Source organism: Triticum urartu, unplaced genomic scaffold (assembly GCF_056163025.1).
Source record: "Triticum urartu cultivar PI428250 unplaced genomic scaffold, HENAU_Tu73 scaffold2, whole genome shotgun sequence".
Taxonomy (NCBI): Eukaryota; Viridiplantae; Streptophyta; class Magnoliopsida; order Poales; family Poaceae; genus Triticum; species Triticum urartu.
This window is the reverse complement of record NW_028260368.1, coordinates 965,553-976,297: the sequence shown is the minus strand read 5'-3', so window position 1 is coordinate 976,297 and position 10,745 is coordinate 965,553. Positions and strand designations below refer to the sequence as shown.

Here is a 10,745-nt window from a genome sequence, read left to right as displayed (position 1 = left end):
CAAAAATCAATTTAGGAGTTGTATTATGGATAAAATCTCTTCATTCTTTCATAGAATGATACAAAGCAAGGCTGCAGGGTTTAGGTCAAAAATAAACATTAGGTAAGGTAGGTATCCAATAAATATTTATCTATCGATAATTTTATGGTATATTCGGGCGTCCTTTGCTTAAAAAAAAAAAAAAGAGTAACAAAAGGAATAAAAAATCTTCCTATTCCCGCTTCTTCTATTCAGGACATCATTCCCGTACTCTTTCTTTTTTAAGGAAAAAAGGGCTATAGTATCTCGTATTTTTAATGCTCTCTAATTCTACCAGAATTCCTATAAGAATTTGTTAGGAGTAAATTCCTTGAACTGATTGATCCATGGCCTTAGGGCGGAATCCCTTTTTGACTCTGTACCCTTGATTCCACTATGATTATTGATCAATAGTAGAATAATCCCTTCATAGAAATAGGAGACATAATTTAGATGGATATAGTAAGTCTCGCTTGGGCTGCTTTAATGGTAGTCTTTACATTTTCTCTTTCACTAGTAGTATGGGGAAGGAGTGGACTCTAGGGATACTACTAATTGATTAAGTAATCAAATTGTTGTATCAATTCTTTTCTTTAATGGATCATTTTGCATTAATCATTTTGTCAAACGTTATTCTTTAATCTTTTTCTTTAGTTTTGTTTCACTCCTGTAAGAAACTCTTGTATTGTAAGTTGTAATGTAAGAAAGAGCCATTATACCAATTCAGAATTTCTACTAGAAATGACGAATGGTTAAAAAAAGTTCTATACATAAGAAAATTAGACTTTCTTCCACGGAACTATTCACGGCATATCACACATTTTCCATTTCCTTTTACTTTTTACTATAGTCTATTCTTCATATTATTTTTCTTTCCTTCCATGGATTCTTTGGTCAAGAATTGTCTTAGATTTTTTTATTTTGACCTGATTGAAATTAAGTGGATGCAATGAAAAAAGAAATTGAATTAGACTACTTAACTATTTCAATCTACTAATCTATTCTATGTAGATTCAAAGATAATATAATAGAAAGAATCTAAAGTGTCGTAGAAAAAACTATATGTAGTTCTTTCTACCACACTTTAAGATTCCAACCAGATCCTTTCATTTAAGACTTGGATTTTTTTTATTTAATCCCTTTTTAATTTCTTCAATGATTAATTGGAATTCCAATTAATTATTTTGGCTGACTGTTTTTACATAAATAATAAGTAAAAAAGAAGTAGGAACTAGAATGAACAGTGCAGTAGCAATAAATGCGAGAATATTGACTTCCATAACCTCTTTATTTTTTATTTTCACAATAACTCGGGATGTAATCCCATGGAGAGGAAAAAGGGGTATCTTGTAAATTCAAGGGTAGGGCTTGCATTCTGATAATACTGAATCAATTCAATATTATGAATATCGGATCTATCAAATCAATTCATGGATGAGAGTTATATTTCACGGATGAGAGTTATATAGTATAACATAGGAAGATCCTCTATCCACACTAAGACCAAAATGGGTTTTTTGATTGGATTAGGAATTCCCTCTTTTTTAATCCTTTTCTACTTTTTCTTTTCTATATCTCTAACCCACGAGCTTTCTTAATCTTATACTTTCTTAATCTTATACAATTTCCCTTCCTTTTTCTTATAGTTATACATACAATTATGTATGTATTATATGACCAACTTTCACTTTCTATGGGTCACATAGACATCCAAATAAGCAGTAGAAGTGAGATGGGGAAAAGAGGTCTGAAATAAAAAGGGAATACGATTTATGTATGGATTCCGGTAAAATACCGGTACTCTATTCCATAAGAGTGGAATAGGAAATTAAGATGAGGATGGTATCATCATAAAGAAAGATAGAGTAATATAATATCCTAAATTCTACTAATCCACATATCGTATGTGTGTCTTTCTTTATCGATTGGGAGTAGTGAAAAAAAAATTCCTATATGCCCTCCCTCCCTCTTTAATGAGAGATGCAAAATAAAAAAGTGAAGTAAGGGTGCCCTGTGGGTATTTGATCTTGCTCCCTGCCCCTTTTTTTCATGGAAAAAGGAAATATCAATTTCTCCATTCATTGAACCCTAGTTCGGGACTGACGGGGCTCGAACCCGCAGCTTCCGCCTTGACAGGGCGGTGCTCTGACCAATTGAACTACAATCCCCGCGGGGTGTATGGCATACCCATTCTTAAATAGAACCATAAGAAGATTCGATTCGTCTTTCGTACTCTAAGAAATAGACGAATCATATACTACATACCCACATATTATATTATACGTGGGTATAGTGAGAGTGACATAACTAGTATGTCGTGATTTTTTATCACTAAAAATGGATAATAATCCAGCCTTCAATAAGAAAAACTCTTTTGTTTGTAAGAAAGGAATGAGAGAGATATGGATTAGAAAAAAAAATTTCCCTTTTTTCTTTATCTTTTATTTCTATAGATCAGACATTTTATTTTATGGAAGAAAAACAAAAGGATTTAGTTCATACTCACGAAGCCCTAGATTTTTGGTTTGGGCCGAGCTGGATTTGAACCAGCGTAGACATTGTCAACGAATTTACAGTCCGTCCCCATTAACCACTCGGGCATCGACCCAGGAAGAATTTATTCTAGGGTTTTTGCTAATCTATGATTAACCTCCTTTCATAATACTCCCTACCCCCAGGGGAAGTCGAATCCCCGCTGCCTCCTTGAAAGAGAGATGTCCTGAACCACTAGACGATAGGGGCATCACTAGACGATAGGGCCATATACAACCGCTCGTGATTATACTATAATCATAGTATGAGCAGTTTTTTGGAATTGTCAATATACTCGAAAAGTATAAATAGATCCAAAGCAAAGAGTTTTTCCAACTTTTCTGTTATGTTTTCATCTAGGATTTTTTTTAGTTGATCGTTATAGATTAATTCTCCGTGCTTCATTTAGTGTTCATACCAAAAATGCATCCATCCCGCACTAAGTCATAAAATTCTCTAAAAATATAGAGAAAGTTTCAAAAACAAAGAAAAAAAGTGAATCAATTTAGTAGAAAAGTACTCTATCAGATTCGAACCAACGACTTACGTCTTAGCACGAGATTACTCTACCACTAATTTAAAAAGCCCTTTATCGGATTTGAACCGATGACTTATGCCTTACCATGGCATTACTCTACCACTGAGTTAAAAGGGCTTTTTATTTAATTCAAAAATTAGCCACTTGGATTTCCCATTATGGGTCTACTGCATAATGTACATATTATATATATAATATATAGAGATAGAGAGAGAGACATTATGTAGAGATTGTATATGTATATATCGATATCTTGAGAGCTCAAAATAAAATTAATAAAAAAAAACATACCCTACATAACATATCCAACTCTTCTTGGTTCAGGGTTTTCCGTTTCCGAAGACTAGTAAAATAGGCGGATTCTGGAACCCCAAGGATTCAACGGTATATGGATATGGAAAATATAAGATTTCCGATCCTAGCGGGAAAAGGCGGGGAACAGATACCCAATAGGATATAGGATCCTTGGGAGGAACTTTTGGTAATGGCCTTGATCCTCTATGCTATTTTTTATGTGTTCTTAGTTCTATTGAACTTTTTGCATTCTTTTAAACAAGAATCTAATAAACTAGAATTGAGTCAGTGGAAAAAAGGAGAGAGAGGAAAGTGTTAAATGGAGAGAGTCGACTAATCAGAGACTTTTAGGATCTTCTTTACATCAGGTAAATCTGTCGGCCCTGTCCGTTTTTTTCTTTAAGTTACGACTCTTTGCTGCTTACTTCTATCAAGCCATAGGGAAAGTCTATGATGAATTTGGAAAACTCATCTCACTCTTACTCTATGGCTCGGACTTAATGGGGGAAGAAAACATCTTCCATAATTTCTTTTTTGTTCAATTCTGGACAAAAAAGAAAAGGGAAAAAAGGAATTTATAGGGACAGTGTTACCCCCTATATCCCCTAGTTTATATTGTAGGAATAATAAAACAATTTAGCAGTCTGACACACTTACGTCCTTGCAAAGTAAATAATTATTATTGTAGTCGTAACCGTAGAATAGGATCCTAATCAAAATAAATACATTTGGTTCAGGCGCTATTAGCATGGTAAGAAAAGATTTTTTTTACAGACCAGAGGGGCTATCTAAATCCTAAAGTAAAGGCGAGCGATCGAAGTAGAAGTACCAACGGCTCAGTGTCATGAACCTTCTCCATCTGATTCAATAAGGGGGAATTAGCCTTCTTGTCAAATGGCTATCCTTGACAAAGGGTACCATTTATACCATAATCTACAATGTAGCGGGTATAGTTTAGTGGTAAAAGTGTGATTCGTTCTATTAATAACTGAATTTGAAATGATATACTTAAGGCATCCTTAAGTTTTTTATTTTTATATTCCGATGAAAACTTTAGTTCTTATAAAGGATTAAATCCTTTTCCTCTCAATAGCATATTGAGGAAGAATATACATTCTGGCGATTTGTATCCAAAGACTAATTTAAATTGCATCCAAAATAAAAATAGGATTATGAGTACAGAGTCGCGAAGCATAATTTTGCATTGGATTAAGTATTCCAATTTTGAAAATATGAGTAAAGGATCTATGGATGAAGATACAAAAAAGTTGATTTCCAATCGTAACTAAATCTTCTTAAAATAAGGAATAAGGAAGCCAAATAGCTAAAAAACGATAGTTTTGGTTTACTAGAACCATCCGCATATTGTTTCAGCTCGGTGGAAACCCAATTCTTTTCCTCAGGATCTCTTGAATGAAATTAGGGAACGAAGTAAGTAGATTAGATGAATTTAGATAGAATTTCTATCTCCTACTCTATAAGGATCATCTAGAAAGCGGAGAGCTTTGGTTCCATTCAAATAGAAAAGCTGACATAGATGTTAAGTGGTGAGAATATCCATAAAGGAGCCGAATGAAATCAAAATTTCATGTTCGGTTTTGAATTAGAGACGTTAAAAATAATCAACCAACGTCGACTATAACCCCTAGCCTTCCAAGCTAACGATGCGGGTTCGATTCCCGCTACCCGCTCCATTCTGTATAAAAGGAGTATTCTATTTGTCTAGACATGTTAGAGGCTTGTATTCAAGCCTTTTTTGTCCACCAGTTTCTGGTACTCCAGAGCGGAGTAGAGCAGTTTGGTAGCTCACGAGGCTCATAACCTTGAGGTCACGGGTTCGATTCCCGTCTCCGCACTTAGCAGTCTGTATAAAAGGACTATTCTATTTCTCTAGATATGTATGGTAGAGGGGCGTATCCAACCCTTTTTTATTCATTAGTTCCCGGCCCTAGAGGGCAAAATTGAGCAGTTTGCGAAGTCACTTGCCTTCAAAAAAAGAAGGCGCAAGGCCTCTCCCTACCCTGCAGAAAATAAAAATGAAACGAAAGGGACAGTCTACCTCTCCCTTCCCTTTAAAAAAAGTTTGCCCGTTGTTTGTCTCAGTTAATACCCAATTTTTGGAGCTCTGTTGGCGAGTTCTATTTCTGCCTCTGGAGCGCCCTCTTTTTTTGAGTGGGATGCAAAGGAAGGGTAAGATAGTAAGGGATACGGCACTAGACTAACACCTAATTAATACTTAATTTAATATAAGTAGTTAAACAGTTAACTAGACTAAACTTTTTATCATAGTACTTTGATAAATTAAGCGGGCGAGCGGCGGGAATCGAACCCGTATCTTCTCCTTGGCAAGGAGATATTTTACCATTGAACTACGCTCGCTACGGTATATATTTTATAGCGTATATCCGCCTGGGTCGACCTTCTATGTCTGGGTCGACCGTTTCATTTCATTTTCTATTATATTAGAGTTTTCCTTTTTTTATTATCTGTCAATGAATATTCTAATGGGAATGGAATTTCATAATACTGAAAGAGAAGAGCTAGCAATTCGGAACGCAAATTGCGTTTTAATACGTCTCACTATTCTAATTTTTTAGAAGAAATGGCCTTTATTATTTCTTTTTTATGGGGTTAATAAATATTAACCAAATTTCATTTAAGAAATGAGAGAATTCAGAATAGCTACGAGAAAGACTAGTCCAATCCATAATGATGTACCGGAAAATACAACATTTTTATTATTTGACCAACCATCAGGAGAAGCAAATACAAGGGGTACACTAATTACTAAGACTGAGGAAGTCGCAATTAATGCAAAAACAGCTAATTGGAAAGCAATAGTCATATTTCTAATCCTCCAAGCTACCATCAAATAAAGTTGACTACATATTTGATCCCTCACTTAAACCAAAATTGTAAAAAAATACAAGAAGTAGGAGGGGTTTAATCATGAATCCATTGATTCTTCTCTTTAATTCAAATTTATTACTTAAACCGCTTTTTTATTTGGATATGGGGGTGAGAAGAGATTATTTACTCTTTATTTCACAAGCGGGTATAGCGGATCCTGTATCCGTGTATACAGTATACAGAGATATATCGAAAAGGAACTTGTATCTGATATCTTTCTAGAGGCTAATAAATCTTTTTATTTTTTATATGGCTATGTTCTATTTGTAGGAGTAAAATAAGGATTAGGCTGTGGAGAGATGGCTGAGTGGTTGATAGCTCCGGTCTTGAAAACCGGTATAGTTCTAGGAACTATCGAGGGTTCGAATCCCTCTCTCTCCTTTTGCTTATTGAATACGTTTGTTTCTTTCATTTTTATTTATTTTTTTTTTCTGTCCCTTATCTTTCTTTCATAAAAAGGAATGAATGGCTCGGCTAGATGGAATAACCGAGCCAGAACAGAAAAAAAGTAGAACAGGTATAAATAAGAAAATCTTAGTTAAGAGGGTTCATGTAAAGAACAGGTTCCAAATCACGATCGATTCCCTTTTCAAAACCTGCTGCAGCAGCTCGGGCTCTTCCTGCATGCCATAAATGGCCCACAAAAAAGAAGAATCCTAGAACAAAATGAGAAGTTGATAACCAACTTCTAGGAGAGACATAATTAACTGCATTGATCTCGGTAGCTACGCCACCCACGGAATTTAAAGAGCCTAAAGGAGCGTGGGTCATATATTCTGCTGAGCGTCGTTCTTGCCAAGGTTGTATGTCTTTTTTCAACCTACTCAAGTCCAAACCGTTGGGGCCCCTTAGAGGTTCTAACCATGGAGCACGAAGGTCCCAAAAACGCATAGTTTCCCCTCCAAAGATAACCTCCCCAGTTGGGGAACGCATTAGATATTTACCTAAACCTGTGGGTCCTTGAGCGGATCCCACATTAGCTCCAAGACGCTGGTCTCTAACTAGAAAAGTAAATGCTTGAGCTTGAGAAGCTTCTGGCCCGGTGGGTCCATAAAACTCACTCGGATAAGCTGTATTATTGAACCATACAAAACAACAAGCGATAAAACCAAAGACAGATAAAGCAGCTAAACTATAAGACAAGTAAGCTTCTCCAGACCATACAAATGCACGGCGAGCCCATGCGAAGGGTTTGGTTAAAATATGCCAAATTCCGCCAAATACACAAATAAAACCCAACCATACATGCCCACCAATTATATCTTCTAAATCATCTACACTAACAATCCACCCTTCTCCACCAAAAGGAGATTTTAGTAAATAACCAAATATAACACTGGGACTAAGGGTCAAATTGGTAATTTTTCTTACATCTCCCCCCCCAGGGGCCCAGGTATCATATACACCGCCAAAATAAAGAGCCTTGAGTACTAGAAGAAAAGCACCTAGACCTAACAAAATTAAGTGAATACCCAAAATTGTAGTCATTTTATTTCTATCTTTCCAGACATAACCAAAGAATGGAAAAGATTCCTCAAGAGTCTCGGGTCCCAGAAGCGCGTGATAAATGCCACCGAAGCCTAAGACTGCGGAGGAAATTAGGTGAAGTACGCCAGATACAAAGTACGGAAAAGTATCTAGAACTTCCCCCCCTGGCCCTACTCCCCAACCTAGAGTAGCTAAGTGTGGAAGTAAAATCAACCCTTGTTCATACATGGGCTTTTCTGGTACGAAATGGGCCACTTCAAATAGGTTCATTGCTCCGGCCCAGAATACGATTAATCCGGCATGAGCTACATGAGCTCCAAGCAGTTTACCGGACAAATTGATAAGTCTGGCATTCCCAGCCCACCAAGCAAAGCCGGTGGTTTCTTGGTCACGACCAGCTAAAACGAAAGTTCCATTAAAGAGCGTTTCCACGTGGTAGAACCTCCTCAGGGAATATAAGATTTTCATGAGGCTGATCCTGAGCTGCCATCCACGCACGAATACCCTCGTTTAAAAGAATATTTTTGGTGTAGAAAGTCTCAAATTCAGGATCTTCCGCTGCACGGATTTCCTGGGAAACAAAGTCATAGGCACGTAAGTTCAGAGCCAAGCCAACTACGCCAATAGCACTCATCCATAAACCGGTGACGGGTACAAATAGCATAAAGAAATGTAACCAACGTTTATTGGAAAAAGCAACACCAAAGATTTGGGACCAAAAGCGGTTAGCAGTGACCATTGAATAAGTTTCTTCAGCTTGAGTTGGGTTAAAAGCACGGAAGGTATTTGCACCATCACCGTCCTCAAATAGAGTGTTTTCTACGGTCGCTCCATGAATAGCGCATAGCAGAGCCGCACCTAATACTCCGGCAACTCCCATCATATGAAATGGGTTCAACGTCCAATTATGAAATCCTTGGAAGAAAAGGATGAATCGAAATATCGCTGCTACGCCAAAACTCGGCGCAAAGAACCAACCAGATTGCCCCAGTGGATAAATAAGGAATACAGAAACAAAAACAGCAATTGGACCAGAGAATGAGATTGCATTATAAGGCCGCAATTGAACAGACCGAGCAAGTTCAAATTGGCGTAACATGAAACCTATTAGTGCAAAAGCCCCGTGGAGAGCTACAAAAGTCCATAGACCGCCTAATTGACACCAACGAGTAAAATCTCCTTGTGCTTCGGGCCCCCATAGTAGCAACAAAGAGTGTGCTAAACTATTGGCAGGGGTAGAAACTGCTGCGGTTAAGAAATTACAACCTTCCAAATAGGAACTAGCCAATCCATGGGTATACCAAGAAGTTACAAAAGTTGTCCCTGTAAACCAACCCCCTAAAGCGAAATAAGCACAAGGAAAGAGCAATAGGCCAGACCATCCTACAAAAACGAAACGGTCCCTTCGTAACCAGTCATCCATAGTATCAAATAGATCATTTTCTTCTTTAGGAATTCTACCAAGGGCTATAGTCATAGTGATCCTCCTATTCAATTACTTCAACCATTTCCGAGCACCTCATATCACTTTCCAAGGCATATGATAGTTTTATTATCTGTGGACGATTTCTTTCTCGTTCAATGCCCTTTTTCAATGGTCTCGAAGAGAGAAATTTCCCATTTTTATCTATGGAGTCACAGTCACAACCGAGGTCGTGGTAAATCCATGAATTTGATTCGATTTGTTTTTCTTATACTATTTATTTGTTTTTCTTATACTATAGAAATAGAAATAAATTGTTTTTCTTATACTATAGAAAGAAATAAACCTTTGAATTCAGCATTATTCCAAGACTCCTATTTCAAAGTCTATCTTTTAAGGGAAAAATGCAAATAAAAGTAACCCTTCTTTTCCCATTCCCTCTCTATTGCATGGGTGGAAGAACTAAAATAATAGAGGATTCTGAAAAAAAAAAATGGACCTTCGAAATCCAATTTTATGTGTAGCGCAAAGGAGTTGCGATTTCTTCTTATTCCTATAGAACATCTAGTAACAAGAATATGAAATCGTAAATAGCGAAAAATTCTTGTCTTGCGCGGTCTAAGTCTAAGGAAATAAAAAAAATTCGCTTATACAATTTCATCTACATCGAATTTATATATCAGAATAGCGGATAGAGGCATCATTAAAGGAGTCAGGTCTACTTACTTTATGCTTCTTTCCAATTTTATGGTGGATTTGATAAGAACCCTTTTTGCTTTCTTGATAAATAATCGACAAAAAAAGCGTTTTTTTTATATAACCTGCTTGTTTTATTATAATTATAACAAGTCCTATATGGAAATGCCCGCTAAAGAGAAAATCTATTTGATTGTCTCTCGGCCAATATCGATTTTTAGAAAGAAAAAACAAGAATTTTCTTCTTTTTTTATTAACATTAAGAAAAAAGAATATAATTAAAATGGAATTGGCAATATAATTTTTATAGACTTTTGAAAGAAAAAAAAGGGGTTTTTTGCAACCGTTATTTCTTATTTCTTGCCTATATCATATCACGGAAACCTTTCGCTTTGGAACGTGGAGAGATGGCTGAGTGGACTAAAGCGGCGGATTGCTAATCCGTTGTACAATTTTTTTGTACCGAGGGTTCGAATCCCTCTCTTTCCGCTCCCTTGGATCATTTGGGACTTTCGAATTGGAAAGAATTCTGACCCCCGGATTTTCTCATAGATAAATGTACGAAACAAATCCAATAAGAAAAAAAAAAACTGAATTTTTACTCCTCGCGTCCAGGATTCCGTCCTGGGTCATTAGATAAGAATCCAAAGATAAAGAGTGAAACAAAGAATATCACTACTGTATAAACAAAAAGTTTGAGAGTAAGCATTACATAATCTCCAAGATTTTTTTTTAAGGAATAGATTACCAGTTTTTCCTTACCACACGGATCCACTAGGATGGTTTTTTTTTATACCTAAAAATGCAAAAAAGAATTCTTGAAAAAAATTGCAAGAATTCTTTTAT

General features: G+C 36.3%; 4 non-coding genes across 4 annotated transcripts; 3 read left to right on the top strand and 1 right to left on the bottom strand.

Moving 5' to 3' along the window:
- Positions 1–3,133: 3,133 nt before the first annotated feature.
- On the bottom strand, positions 3,134–3,205 carry TRNAT-GGU (transfer RNA threonine (anticodon GGU)). The gene has a single exon. It is a non-coding gene; the product is annotated as a tRNA-Thr (tRNA).
- A 1,959-nt stretch (positions 3,206–5,164) lies between these two features.
- Positions 5,165–5,238, top strand: TRNAM-CAU (transfer RNA methionine (anticodon CAU)). Its single transcript has one exon. It is a non-coding gene; the product is annotated as a tRNA-Met (tRNA).
- Positions 5,239–6,585: 1,347 nt separating this feature from the next.
- TRNAS-UGA (transfer RNA serine (anticodon UGA)) lies at positions 6,586–6,673 on the top strand. The gene has a single exon. It is a non-coding gene; the product is annotated as a tRNA-Ser (tRNA).
- Positions 6,674–10,300: 3,627 nt separating this feature from the next.
- TRNAS-GCU (transfer RNA serine (anticodon GCU)) lies at positions 10,301–10,388 on the top strand. Its single transcript has one exon. It is a non-coding gene; the product is annotated as a tRNA-Ser (tRNA).
- The last annotated feature ends 357 nt before the right edge of the window (positions 10,389–10,745 follow it).